Source organism: Gastrolobium bilobum, unplaced genomic scaffold (assembly GCF_033153095.1).
Source record: "Gastrolobium bilobum isolate Gb01-03AN ecotype WA unplaced genomic scaffold, APGP_CSIRO_Gbil_v1 utg90693, whole genome shotgun sequence".
Taxonomy (NCBI): domain Eukaryota; kingdom Viridiplantae; phylum Streptophyta; class Magnoliopsida; order Fabales; family Fabaceae; genus Gastrolobium; species Gastrolobium bilobum.
Genome location: NW_026899197.1, coordinates 1,777 through 15,603, shown reverse-complemented (window position 1 = coordinate 15,603; position 13,827 = coordinate 1,777). Strand labels below are relative to the sequence as shown.

General features: G+C 35.4%; 1 non-coding gene across 1 annotated transcript; it reads right to left on the bottom strand.

Moving 5' to 3' along the window:
• Window positions 1-7,016: 7,016 nt before the first annotated feature.
• On the bottom strand, window positions 7,017-7,122 carry LOC133288161 (small nucleolar RNA R71). Its single transcript, XR_009748335.1, has one exon. It is a non-coding gene; the product is annotated as a small nucleolar RNA R71 (small nucleolar RNA).
• Between the last annotated feature and the right edge of the window lie 6,705 nt (window positions 7,123-13,827).

The window sequence follows — 13,827 nt, the reverse complement described above, 5'->3', positions numbered from 1 at the left end:
GAGATCCTGGACCTTCGGGTCACAAAATCAAAAAAGGAGAGGAAGAAAAAGAAACCAACGAAAATTCTCACGGAAATTCTAGAACGGTTTCACGTATTTTTCACCTATTCGCCTCATGTATCATGAACGTCCCTATTCCTAAAGACGTAAAAATTAAAAAAATCTATAAAGTCTCTCCAATTCTAAAATGTCTTTTAAAATCTGTAGGATTTTTTTATCTCAAAAAAATCTTTTAAAATCTTAATCCAATACACACCCCTTAAACTTTTCCTGATTTAAATATCCTCAAAATTATAATGAAACATTATATGACCTTAATTCTAATAATTCATATTTTACGTAGATGAGTGCAATTAATATCAATTCAACATTTTTTGTTAGGCTGGTTGAACTTTTAATTTAAGTTATTCTTGATACATTTAATTTAAATTATTTTCAAAAGATAAAGTAGTTTTATTTTAATTGTTATGACATTAAATTAGGTTAAAAAAACCCTCTCCAAGTAAAAAAATATTTAAATTATTGTAAATGGATAAAAAGGTATTATAAATTTAAGGATTAATATACTTCACGGATCTTAATACGCACTTATATTTCAAGATTAATGTAAGAATAAAAAGTTATTTTGGTCCGCATTGATGTATTTACTTTCATTTTAGTTGTTGATAATTATTATTTCCTTCATTTCAATCCATCACATGTGTACTCAATTTTTTTTTAATCGTAAAGTGCTATTTTTTCATTTTGGTCAGTGACAGAAGTATTCCCTTGTATTGGAATCATTCTATATATTCTATTCTTTTATTTTGATTATTTGCAGTTGTACTGACTCTAATTTTGAGCTTTACTTTCATACTCTTCACTAAGATGAAGAGTGCGTAACAAAATGAAAGAAATTAAATATAAACAACTCCTAATAATTAAGTGAAATGAAAAGTAAACACACATCTTCATAAAAGTCCGAATTAAAAGAAAGTATAAAGATTATTCTCAAAAAAAAAAAAGTATAAAGATCTTTGAAAAACCGAAACAAAGGAGATCCATTTACGAGAGACTAAAATAGTATTCTAATAATTTTCTTGTGAAAAGGGGATTTTGTAATATACACATTTTTTTTTCTCTCCTTAAAGATTTATCAAAACAGTCAATAATCAATAAAAGTTTTAGAAAAAAATAATTTGAAAATTAAGCAAGGTATCGGTATTTTTAAACTATTTGACAATGAGGAAAAAACAAGAATAACCAAAAAAAGAAAAACACTGAAAATGTCAGTCGAACTAAAATGGCCCAGCTTGAAAGGCGTAAGTTTGCTTGGTACATTGTATGTCTAATTTGGAGGTACTAAAATTATTAATTATAGAAATGACCAATCACTTTCATAACTTTTGCTGAGGGGATTAACGTAGACTTTTGCTTCGTGCAATGTGGGAATATATATATATATATATATATATATATATATATAGACAAAATCATTTCTGCAGCCGCTGCACATACAGCAAGCCAGGATACGGTTCCGGATCCTAAGATGCGGATCCGTATCCTTTTTTTTTTTTAAAGAAAAGTCGTGGGGCCCACTTTTCTGTGTCAGCTGCAGATAGCAGCTCTCTGCAGAAAAAGTGTCTATATATATATATATATATATATATATATATATATATATATATATATATATATATATATATATATATATATATAATTTACATTTCTGCAGTTGCTGTACATGCAGTAATCAAATACCTGCCATATATATTTGAAAGCATTAAATGCGGGGAATCATAGCCATACAAATGATTAAAACATTAAATGTGGGGAATCATAACCATACACCTATTGTTGTTGTACGTAAAGTGGCTGCAGAAATGATTTTACCTATGTATATATATATATATATATATATATATATATATATATATATATATACATGGGGTAGGATCTTTGGACATCAATGTCAAATTTAAAGTTTGATATCTCACTCGCCTTTAGATTAAAAAAGATCAACGACTTTGAATTGTAAGCATGTAACACCATCGATCTTTTTTGATCTAACGACTCTCAGATGAGGTGTCAAATTTCAAATTTGACACTGGTGTCAAATGATCCTACCTCGTGTATATATATATGGGGAATGATCCGTTTACAATTTTTTTTTTACAAATTACACTAAATATGACCGGTCATACACTTATACTTAGTGTAGTTTGTAAGAGTTTGTATTCAAAAAATTTATAAATATAATCTTCCTATATATATATATATATATATATATATATATATATGATGTAGGATCCTTTGACACCGGTGTCAAATTTGAAGTTTGACACCCCATCTGAGAGTCGTTACATCAAAAAAGATCAATGGTGTCACATGCTTACAAATCAGAGTCGTTGATCTTTTTCAATCTAACGGCTTTTAGATGAGGTGTCAAACTTCAAATTTGACACCGGTGTCAAAGGATCCTGCCTCTATATATATATATATATATATATATATATATATATATATGGGTCAGGATCATTTTACACCAGTGTAAGTTATACTCTTAATCTTGTCCGTTAATCCCACTTATATCTAAGGGCTCAAATTTTTTAGTAATGTGAGCCATTGGATACAAGTAGATCAATGATCAAGATTGAGTGTAAGATTTCTAACTCTTACACCGGTGTAAGAATATCCTGCCCCTATATGTATATATATATATATATATATATATATATATATAGGGTTTGCTTTTTCTACAATCAATGTAGATAACTTATTTACATTGAGCTCAAAACAACGTCGTTTTGAGGCGGAAATCATGTTATTTTTGTAATTATAATGTATTTTAGGGTTATAATAGTCTATTTCATTATAATTTTTTAATTTTTCAACCTAAAATGACGTTGTTTTGGGAGCGAATGTAGATAACTTATCTACATTCTCGGAAGAAATATTAAAGCCATATATATATATATATATATATATATATATATATATATATATCATTCCCGATATTTAATGCTTTCGCGAATATATATGGTAAGTATTAGATGTTGTACGTACAACAGCTGTACAAATATAAACCTCATATACATATATTGATAGGATTCTTTGACACCGTTGTCAAATTTCGTCAATAAACGATTATCATTTATTTAGAATTAATAATTAATTAATAAGTTTGTTTGGCGGAAATTATAACCGTTGATTGACAGAAGCCAACAGTTAAGATTTAGTGTCGAATTTTAATGTTTGGTGGAAATTAATATGAGGTAGAATTCTTTGACACCAGTGTCAAATTTGAAATTTGACACTGGTATCAAAGGACCCCTCTCTTTACATACATATATATAATTTTCATTTGATCAACGTTTGAATTTTCTTTCATTTGATAAATTTTCATTTATATAAGAATTGAACATAGGAAGAATTGAACATAGGAATATATCTTTCGTACATGTTTACTAAAAGAATAAATAACTGCGGTTCATGTGACATTAATTAAATAAATTGGATAAAATAAATATATTAATTAGATGGATTTGTTTTTCCAACTTTGATATGTGATGCATTAAGCCTGTTTGTTTCGCCTTCGAAAAAAGTAGCTTTTATCTCTTTCTTATTTTAAAAGTATTTTTTACAAAAGTTAAAACTATTTATATTTTTATAAAAGTATTAGTTTTTGAAAAAAATATTTGGCTTTTGACTTCTGCATTTTTTATAAGTTAAAATTTTTAGCTTTTAAAAAAATAGGATTTTGACTTTTTTTGTAACTTCTGTTTTTTTAAAAAACAGACATTCAAACGAACTTAAAGTGAGAAGTGCTTTTTTTCTTTAAAAAAAGCAGCTTTTAAAGGAAAAAAAGTCCATCCATACGGGTCTTGTAACACCCCATGTATACCCGGTTTGTTAACATGTCATCGTATTAAGCCACGCTTAATAAAATGTGCGGAATATCTTTTTCTTTTCAATCATGACGTCATTAAACTTAGCCAAGTTGATTACTTAATCAATTTCATAAAAACATCGCCTGCATGTAAATTGCAAAAGACAGCTAGCTGAAATACCTCATTAATAAATAACTGTGAGTATCTAAAATCACGGAACTAAAACACGTAGTCCGGACATAATCCTGATACATTATTACAACTCGAAGCTAAAGTAAGACATAGTCAAACAGTGTGGCATGGACAATTCTCATGCTCACCAAATAAGGCAACAAAGCCAAACAAGGTCTCAACAATAACAGCAGTAAAATCATAAAGCTAACAGCAAATAGCAAAAGGCATAATCCAGCATACAACATAATCAGCATAACAGCATATAAATCAGCTAAGATCCGGCCTCCTGCCGTTAGAGGTCTCAACCCCCGCATTACCTGAACCTGAAATAAGCGCCCCAAACGTGGGGTGAGATCTCTAAACAGAAATCTCAATAAGGCAAGGGGTCCTCAAGGATCTTCCACCCCAAGCTCACTTACATGTGCAATATAAGTTCTAAAAGCAGTAATTCAATATCAGTTCCAAAACGAGTGCAATGCAGCAGATAATCATGTCATGTGTGTTATAACTATTCTACTGATCAGAGAAGTGCAAGAATACGTCTATTATCCACACAGTACACGCCCATGTTGTACCCGCCCCCAGGACCACCCCATGGCTTCTTGGCTAGGCGAAACACCACATACATATCATAAGCATTTTGCACTTAACAGCTCCATAGCATTTCAATAAAACAGTACATGAAAACACACCATGCATATGAACCATCCCCCCATGGGACATGGTGGAACAAACAATGGCTAAACCGAGGACACGAAAGCTTACCTTTCAAGCTAGCTATCCAAACCAAGAAACCAACCAAGCTCAAAGTCCACACACAACACAATCACAATCTGTTTGGACCAGCAATCATATCAATAATCATACTCAACAAGTATACGATATAAAAACAATGCCTTTCCTTTACGTTTCATGTCTTAAGGCTTCTCACAAAGCCACAAGCCCTTAATCTCTAAGATTCTGACTTAGTTTAATTATACAGAAGTCCAACTTCATCAATCTAGGGTCCACAAACCCAAAATAGCCTTCTGTATGAACAGTGCAGCTACTGTTCTTCGAAAACCCAGAATATCCGGATATATGTCGGGGGCATATCCGGATATCCATATCCAGATGTCCATATCCGGATATCACAGAGCCCATATCCGGATATCCATATCCGGATATTTCGTGACAGAATGCAGTTTTTGCATTTCGCGAGATATGACTTCCAAGGTTCAATTTTTAACACTTCTAAACGTTAAAGCATGCATTTTTACTCTCTTTTAAGTTCATATACAGATTGGTTACTTGCTTAACCCTTTAACATGCCAAGACTCAACCTTTAACCCATTAAAACTCAAGATCAAGGTAGGTGAACTTACCCAAGGCTCAAAATAGAGAGAGGAGTGCTCTTGGAGCTCACCAAACAGCTCTAAAGATTCAGACTATGAAGGTGCACGAAAATGGCACACCAAGAAGGGTTCTTTGTCTTCAAAGATCACACCTTGAAGCTCGAAATGTCATGACAATGGCTCTCACCACCCACACTATGAAGTCAGCTAAAAAACTCCAACCCACAGTGGCTTGACACTCAGAAAGTGACTCCTCTCCACACTCCCAAGTCTCACGCACACTCACACTAGTGTAGTTGATGAAGAAATTAGGAGGAAAGGTGGCCTCTTGGCTCACAAGATGGGGAAGAAGAAGAGAACAACAAAGGAGAGACACTCAGTAGCTGAGCAACTCAACTAGGAAGCAATATGGCGTAGGGTTTTATGCAAAAGGAGTATTTATAGCTCACTTAATTTTAAACACACTGCATTAGCACTAATTGTTACGTTTAGAATTTTAATCCCCAAAATTAGGATTCTGAACCTACTCATTTTTCTAAGATTTTCATATTTTTATTTTATTTTTCGCAGCACCTTTTCGGTACGCGCTTTTCCAGAGCCAGTATCAGTTCTGGCACCAGTTCTCGTTATTTTAACTTGAAACTCGTTTTACAATTCCTATATATTCTAGTGACATATACACAATTTTCATAATTTTCTGGGATACTTCATCGGTATGCATTTATACCGAGTAGCAGAACCGGTATTTGCACATTTTTACAAATCAACTCATTCTTATTCTTATTTTTATTCTTCAATATAAAAATACAAAAACAAGTCTTTACTTTTAATTTTTCTCAAATCGACATTAGTTGTCACAAACAAACCCTTTTGAACTTTTCCATTCTTGAAAGGAATATTAATTGATATACGATCACAATCCCTGTGGAGACGAACTTTACTTACCATTATATTACTTGTGCGATCGGTATACTTGTCAGTAAGCATCAAGTTTTTGGCACCGTTGCCGGGGATTGGCGTTTCTTATATCAATTAATTTTGATTTTTAAGATTGGATTTTTTTTATTTTTTTTATTTTTTTTTGATATTTGAACAGTGCTACTAATCTCTTTTCTGAGTTGTATGCGAGGTAAAGAGCCAGGATTTCAACTTGATTTGGAGATTACCAAGATTGAAAAGAGATACAGAAAACTTGTTCGGCAGAAACTTGCATTCGACAAGTTAGAAATTCTTTCTGAAGAAGCACATACAATGGCAGGGAACAATGAAGAGGATAATCTGCTCATGGATACTATCCTAACTCCATTATTCAACAGGCCTAACGCGAGCATTGTTCAGCCAAATGTTGCCAACAATTGGGAGCTCAAGTCCTCTCATATTCAATTGGTGGAGAGAGCTCAGTTTGGAGGAGATGAGAGTGAAGATCCTCACCGATTCGTTGACAGATTCTTGAGGATCTGTGACTCGACCAAACACCTTCATGTGTCTAAGGATGCAATTCGATTGAGGCTGTTCCCTTTCGCTCTTAAGGGAAAGGCTCTTAGTTGGTTGGAACGACAACCTGCTGCAAGCATTCCAACCTGGGATGATTTATCACAGATGTTCTTTGCTCAGTTTTTCTCGATGGAGAAGTACAACCAGATGGTGAATGATATCACCAATTTCAGTCAATCTGAGGGTGAATCAATGTGTGAAGCATGGAACCGGTTCAAGGATTTGATGAGAAGGTGTCCTCAGTATAACCTGATTGCTGGTAATCAGGTTAGAATCTTCTTCAATGGTTGCAAACCTGAGGTTCAGATGGTGTTGAATGGTGCAGCAGGAGGCACTATTAAAACTCTGAGAGCAAACGAGACTCTTGAGTTGATCGAGAGGATGGCTGCCAATGAAAACCAAGTGTTGTCAACAAAGCCTAAGACAGGTATCCTTCAACTCGAAGGTAATGATGCGGTGCTGGCTGAAAACAGTTTGTTATCTCAGCAGGTAGCAAACTTAACATCAAGGCTTGACAAGATGCAGCTTGCTAGTGTTCAGACTAAAGCTGCTGCTGTTGTGTGTAAATATTTCCAGGACAATCATGAGTCTAATGAATGTCCTTTGATGCCTTCTGATTCACCTTAACAAGTACATGTGAATGGCGTTTGGTATGATCAAAGACCTCCACCACAAAATACACGCGCATAGCGTGGAGTTCACGCTGATGGCGTGAAACCATTCTTTCTCCCACGCTCATAGTGTGGATTTCACGCAGATGGCGTGAAGATTCAGAGGCAGCCACGCTCTTGACGTGGAAACGATGCTAAGAACGCCAGATTGCGAAATCACAGCACCGTGTTTTTAAAAGGGCAGTTTTGGAAGATGAAAAGGGGGACTATAAAAAGGTTGCTCAGCACAGAATTAGGTATTCTGGACCTAAGGAGACCGTCGTGCGTCAGAAGGAGATCTCAGAAGAGAAATTCTTGTTCTTGTTCTTCTTCTTCTTTCTCTTTTACTTTATGTTTTTATGAATATTGGATTTTTAGCCATTATTATGTTTGGCTAGTTTTCTTTATTGTAGTTAGGGTCACAAACCTTATGTGAACCCTTGTTACGACAGATTAATTTATAATTGTTCATTTATATAAATTGTCTTTATCTTTACCTTGTGCGTAATTATATCTTCTTTATTGGAATTGATCACTCTAGTAGTTGAAGATAGTTTGAGGGTTAGAACCCTAGATAGGAATATTGGGGTTTTCATCTTGAAAGGGGGTAAGATAACAATTAGTATGCATGCTAGGAATAGATGTATATTTAATTGCAGTTGCTTGAATTATCGTGTTCATTGCTTAATTCTCATGAGGGGTTACTAAGGGATTAGGATTCCAAGTGAGATTAAAGGGTTAAATTGCCAAGGGATTGGAATTTAACTAATTAATTCTAGATGATAATTATCTGAGTATTTATATAAATAAGTATTTTTAAATCAATCCAAGGTAAGAAGTGGGGATCATATGGTGAGTGTATCCTAGCTACAATGTTTTTCTCATTTTTACAAATCAACTCATTCTTATTCTTATTTTTATTCTTCAATATAAAAATACAAAAAACAAGTCTTTACTTTTAATTTTTCTCAAATCGACATTATTTGTCACAAACAAAACCTTTTGAACTTTTCCATTCTTGAAAGGAATATTAATTGATATACGATCACAATCCCTGTGGAGACGAACTTTACTTACCATTATATTACTTGTGCGATCGGTATACTTGTCGGTAAGCATCAAGGTTTTGGCACCGTTGCCGGGGATTGGCGTTTCTTATATCAATTAATTTTGATTTTTATGATTGGATTTTTTTTTTTTTTGATATTTGAACAGTGCTACTAATCTCTTTTATGAGTTGTATGCGAGGTAAAGAGCCAGGATTTCAACTTGATTTGGAGATTACCAAGACTGAAAAGAGATACAGAAAACTTGTTCGGCAGAAGCTTGCATTCGACAAGTTAGAAATTCTTTCTGAAGAAGCACATACCATGGCAGGGAACAATGAAGAGGACAATCTGCTCATGGATACTATCCTAACTCCATTATTCAACAGGCCCAAAGCGAGCATTGTTCAGCCAAATGTTGCCAACAATTGGGAGCTCAAGTCCTCTCATATTCAATTGGTGGAGAGAGCTCAGTTTGGAGGAGATGAGAGTGAAGATCCTCACCGATTCGTTGACATATTCTTGAGGATCTGTGACTCAACCGAACACCTTCATGTGTCTAACGATGCAATCCGTTTGAGGCTGTTCCCTTTCGCTCTTAAGGGAAAGGCTCTTAGTTGGTTGGAACGACAACCTGCTGCAAGCATTCCAACCTGGGATGATTTATCACAGAAGTTCTTTGCTCAGTTCTTCTCGATGGAGAAGTACAACCGGATGGTGAATGATATCACCAATTTCACTCAATCTGAGGGTTAATCAATGTGTGAAGCATGGAACCGGTCAAGGATTTGATGAGAACGTGTCCTCAGTATAACCTGATTGCTGGTAATCAGGTTAGAATCTTCTTCAATGGTTGCAAACCTGAGGTTCGGATGGTGTTGAATGGTGCAGCAGGAGGCACTATTAAAACTCTGAGAGCAAACGAGACTCTTGAGCTGATTGAGAGGATGGCTGCCAATGAAAACCAAGTGTTGTCAACAAAGCCTAAGACAGGTATCCTTCAACTGGAAGGTAATGATGCGGTGCTGGCAGAAAACAGTTTGTTATCTCAGCAGGTAGCAAACTTAACATCAAGGCTTGACAAGATGCAGCTTGCTAGTGTTCAGACTAAAGCTGCTGCTGTTGTGTGTAAATATTGTCAGGACAATCATGAGTCTAATGAATGTCCTTTGATGCCTTCTGATTCACCTTAACAAGTACATGTGAATGGTGTTTGGTATGATCAAAGACCTCCACCACAAAATACACGCTCATAGCGTGGATTTCACAGTGATGGCGTGAAGAACCAGAAACTCCCACGCTCATAGCGTGGAGTCACGCTGATGGCGTGAAACCATTCTTTCTCCCACGCTCATAGTGTGGATTTCACGCTGATGGCGTGAAGATTCAGAGGCAGCCACGCTCTTGACGTGGATCTGACGCTAAGAGAGCCAGATTGTGAAATCACAGCACCGTGTTTTTAAAAGGGCAGTTTTGGAAGATGAAAAGGGGACTATAAAAATGATGCTCAGCACAGAATTAGGTATTCTGGACCTAAGGAGACCGTCGTGCGTCAGAAGGAGAGCTCAGGAGAGAAATTCCTGTTCTTCTTCTTTTTCTTCTTCTTCTTTCTCTTTTACTTTTTGTTTTTATGAATATTGGATTTTTAGCCATGATTATGTTTGGCTAGTTTTCTTTATTGTAGTTAGGGTCACAAACCTTATGTGAACCCTTGTTACGACAGATTGATTTATAATTGCTCATTTATATAAATTGTCTTTATCTTTACCTTGTGCGTCATTATATCTTCTTTATTGGAATTGATCAATCTAGTAGTTGAAGATAGTTTGAAGGTTAGAACCCTAGATAGGAATATTGGGGTTTTCATCTTGAAAGGGGGTAAGATAACAATTAGTATGCATGCTAGGAATAGACGTATATTTAATTGCAATTGCTTGAATTATCGTGTTCATTGCTTAATTCTCATGAGGGGTTACTATGGGATTAGGATTCCAATTGAGATTAAAGGGTTAAATTGCCAAGGGATTGGAATTTAACTAATTAATTCTAGATGATAATTATCTCAGTATTTATATAAATAAGTATTTTTAAATCAACCCAAGGTAAGAAGTGGGGATCATATGGTGAGTGTATCCTAGCTACAATGTTTTTCTCATTTTTACAAATCAACTCATTCTTATTCTTATTTTTATTCTTCAATATAAAAATACAAAAACAAGTCTATACTTTTAATTTTTCTCAAATCGACATTATTTGTCACAAACAAACCCTTTTGAACTTTTCCATTCTTGAAAGGAATATTAATTGATATACGATCACAATCCCTGTGGAGACGAACTTTACTTACCATTATATTACTTGTGCGATCGGTATACTTGTCGGTAAGCATCAAGTTTTTGGCGCAATTGCCGGGGATTGGCGTTTCTTATATCAATTAGTTTTGATTTTTAAGATTGGATTTTATTTTTATTTTTTTTATTTTTTTTTTTGATATTTGAACAGTGCTACTAATCTCTTTTCTGTGTTTTATGCGAGGTAAAGAGCCAGGATTTCAACTTGATTTGGAGATTACCAAGACTGAAAAGAGATACAGAAAACTTGTTCGGCAGAAGCTTGCATTCGACAAGTTAGAAATTCTTTCTGAAGAAGCACATACCATGGCAGGGAACAATGAAGAGGACAATCTGCTCATGGATACTATCCTAACTCCATTATTCAACAGGCCCAATGCGAGCATTGTTCAGCCAAATGTTGCCAACAATTGGGAGCTCAAGTCCTCTCATATTCAATTGGTGGAGAGAGCTCAGTTTGGAGGAGATGAGAGTGAAGATCCTCACCGATTCGTTGACAGATTCTTGAGGATCTGTGACTCAACCAAACACCTTCATGTGTCTAACGATGCAATCCGATTGAGGCTGTTTTCTTTCGCTCTTAAGGGAAAGGCTCTTAGTTGGTTGGAACGACAACCTGCTGCAAGCATTCCAACCTGGGATGATTTATCACAGAAGTTCTTTGCTCAGTTCTTCTCGATGGAGAAGTAACACCAGATGGTGAATGATATCACCAATTTCAGTCAATCTGAGGGTGAATCAATGTGTGAAGCATGGAACCGGTTCAAGGATTTGATGAGAAGGTGTTTTCAGTATAACCTGATTGCTGGTAATCAGGTTAGAATCTTCTTCAATGGTTGCAAACCTGAGGTTCGGATGGTGTTGAATGGTGCAGCAGGAGGCACTATTAAAACTCTGAGAGAAAACGAGACTCTTGTGCTGATTGAGAGGATGGCTGCCAATGAAAACCAAGTATTGTCAACAAAGCCTAAGACATGTATCCTTCAACTGGAAGGTAATGATGCGTTGCTGGCTGAAAATAGTTTTTTATCTCAGCAAGTAGCTAACTTAACATCAAGGCTTGACAAGATGCAGCTTGCTAGTGTTCAGACTAAAGCTGCTGCTGTTGTGTGTAAATATTGCCAGGACAATCATGAGTCTAATGAATGTCCTTTGATGCCTTCTGATTCACCTTAATAAGTACATGCGAATGGCGTTTGGTATGATCAAAGACCTCCACCACAAAATACACGCTCATAGCGTGGATTTCACGCTGATGGCGTGAAGAACCAAGTGTTGAGAGGATGGCTGCCAATGAAAACCAAGTGTTGTCAACAAAGCCTAAGACAGGTATCCTTCAACTGGAAGGTAATGATGCGGTGCTGGCTGAAAATAGTTTGTTATCTCAGCAGGTAGCTAACTTAACATCAAGGCTTGACAAGATGCAGCTTGCTAGTGTTCAGACTAAAGCTGCTGCTGTTGTGTGTAAATATTGCCAGAACAATCACGAGTCTAATGAATGTCCTTTGATGCCTTCTGATTCACCTTAACAAGTACATGTGAATGGCGTTTGGTATGATCAAAGTCCTCCACCGCAAAATACACGCTCATAGCGTGGATTTCACGCTGATGGCATGAAGAACCAGAAACTCCCACGCTCATAGCGTGGAGTTCACGCTGATGGCGTGAAACCATTCTTTCTCCCACGCTCATAGTGTGGATTTCACGCTGATGGCGTGAAGATTCAGAGGCAGCCACGCTCTTGACGTGGATCTGACGCTAAGAGCGCCAGATTGCGAAATCACAGCACCGTGTTTTTAAAATGGCAGTTTTGGAAGATGAAAAGGGGGACTATAAAAAAGATGCTCAGCACAGAATTAGGTATTCTGGAGCTAAGGAGACCGTCGTGCGTCAGAAGGAGAGCTCAGGAGAGAAATTCCTGTTCTTCTTCTTCTTCTTCTTTCTCTTTTACTTTATGTTTTTATGAATATTGGATTTTTAGCCATGATTATGTTTGGCTAGTGTTCTTTATTTTAGTTAGGGTCACAAACCTTATGTGAACCCTTGTTACGACAGATTGATTTATAATTGCTCATTTATATAAATTGTCTTTATCTTTACCTTGTGCGTCATTATATCTTCTTTATTGGAATTGATCAATCTAGTAGTTGAAGGGGGTTTTCATCTTGAAAGGGGGTAAGATAACAATTAGTATGCATGCTAGGAATAGACGTATATTTAATTGCAATTGCTTGAATTATCGTGTTCATTGCTTAATTCTCATGAGGGGTTACTATGGGATTAGGATTCCAATTGAGATTAAAGGGTTAAATTGCCAAGGGATTGGAATTTAACTAATTAATTCTAGATGATAATTATCTCAGTATTTATATAAATAAGTATTTTTAAATCAATCCAAGGTAAGAAGTGGGGATCATATGGTGAGTGTATCCTAGCTACAATGTTTTTCTCATTTTTACAAATCAACTCATTCTTATTCTTATTTTTATTCTTCAATATAAAAATACAAAAACAAGTCTTTACTTTTAATTTTTCTCAAATCGACATTATTTGTCACAAACAAACCCTTTTGAACTTTTCCATTCTTGAAAGGAATATTAATTGATATACGATCACAATCCCTGTGGAGACGAACTACCGTTGCCGGGGATTTTTGGCGTTTCTTATATCAATTAATTTTGATTTTTATGATTGGATTTTTTTTTTTTTGATATTTGAACAGTGCTACTAATCTCTTTTATGAGTTGTATGCGAGGTAAAGAGCCAGGATTTCAACTTGATTTGGAGATTACCAAGACTGAAAAGAGATACAGAAAACTTGTTCGGCAGAAGCTTGCATTCGACAAGTTAGAAATTCTTTCTGAAGAAGCACATACCATGGCAGGGAACAATGAAGAGGACAATCTGCT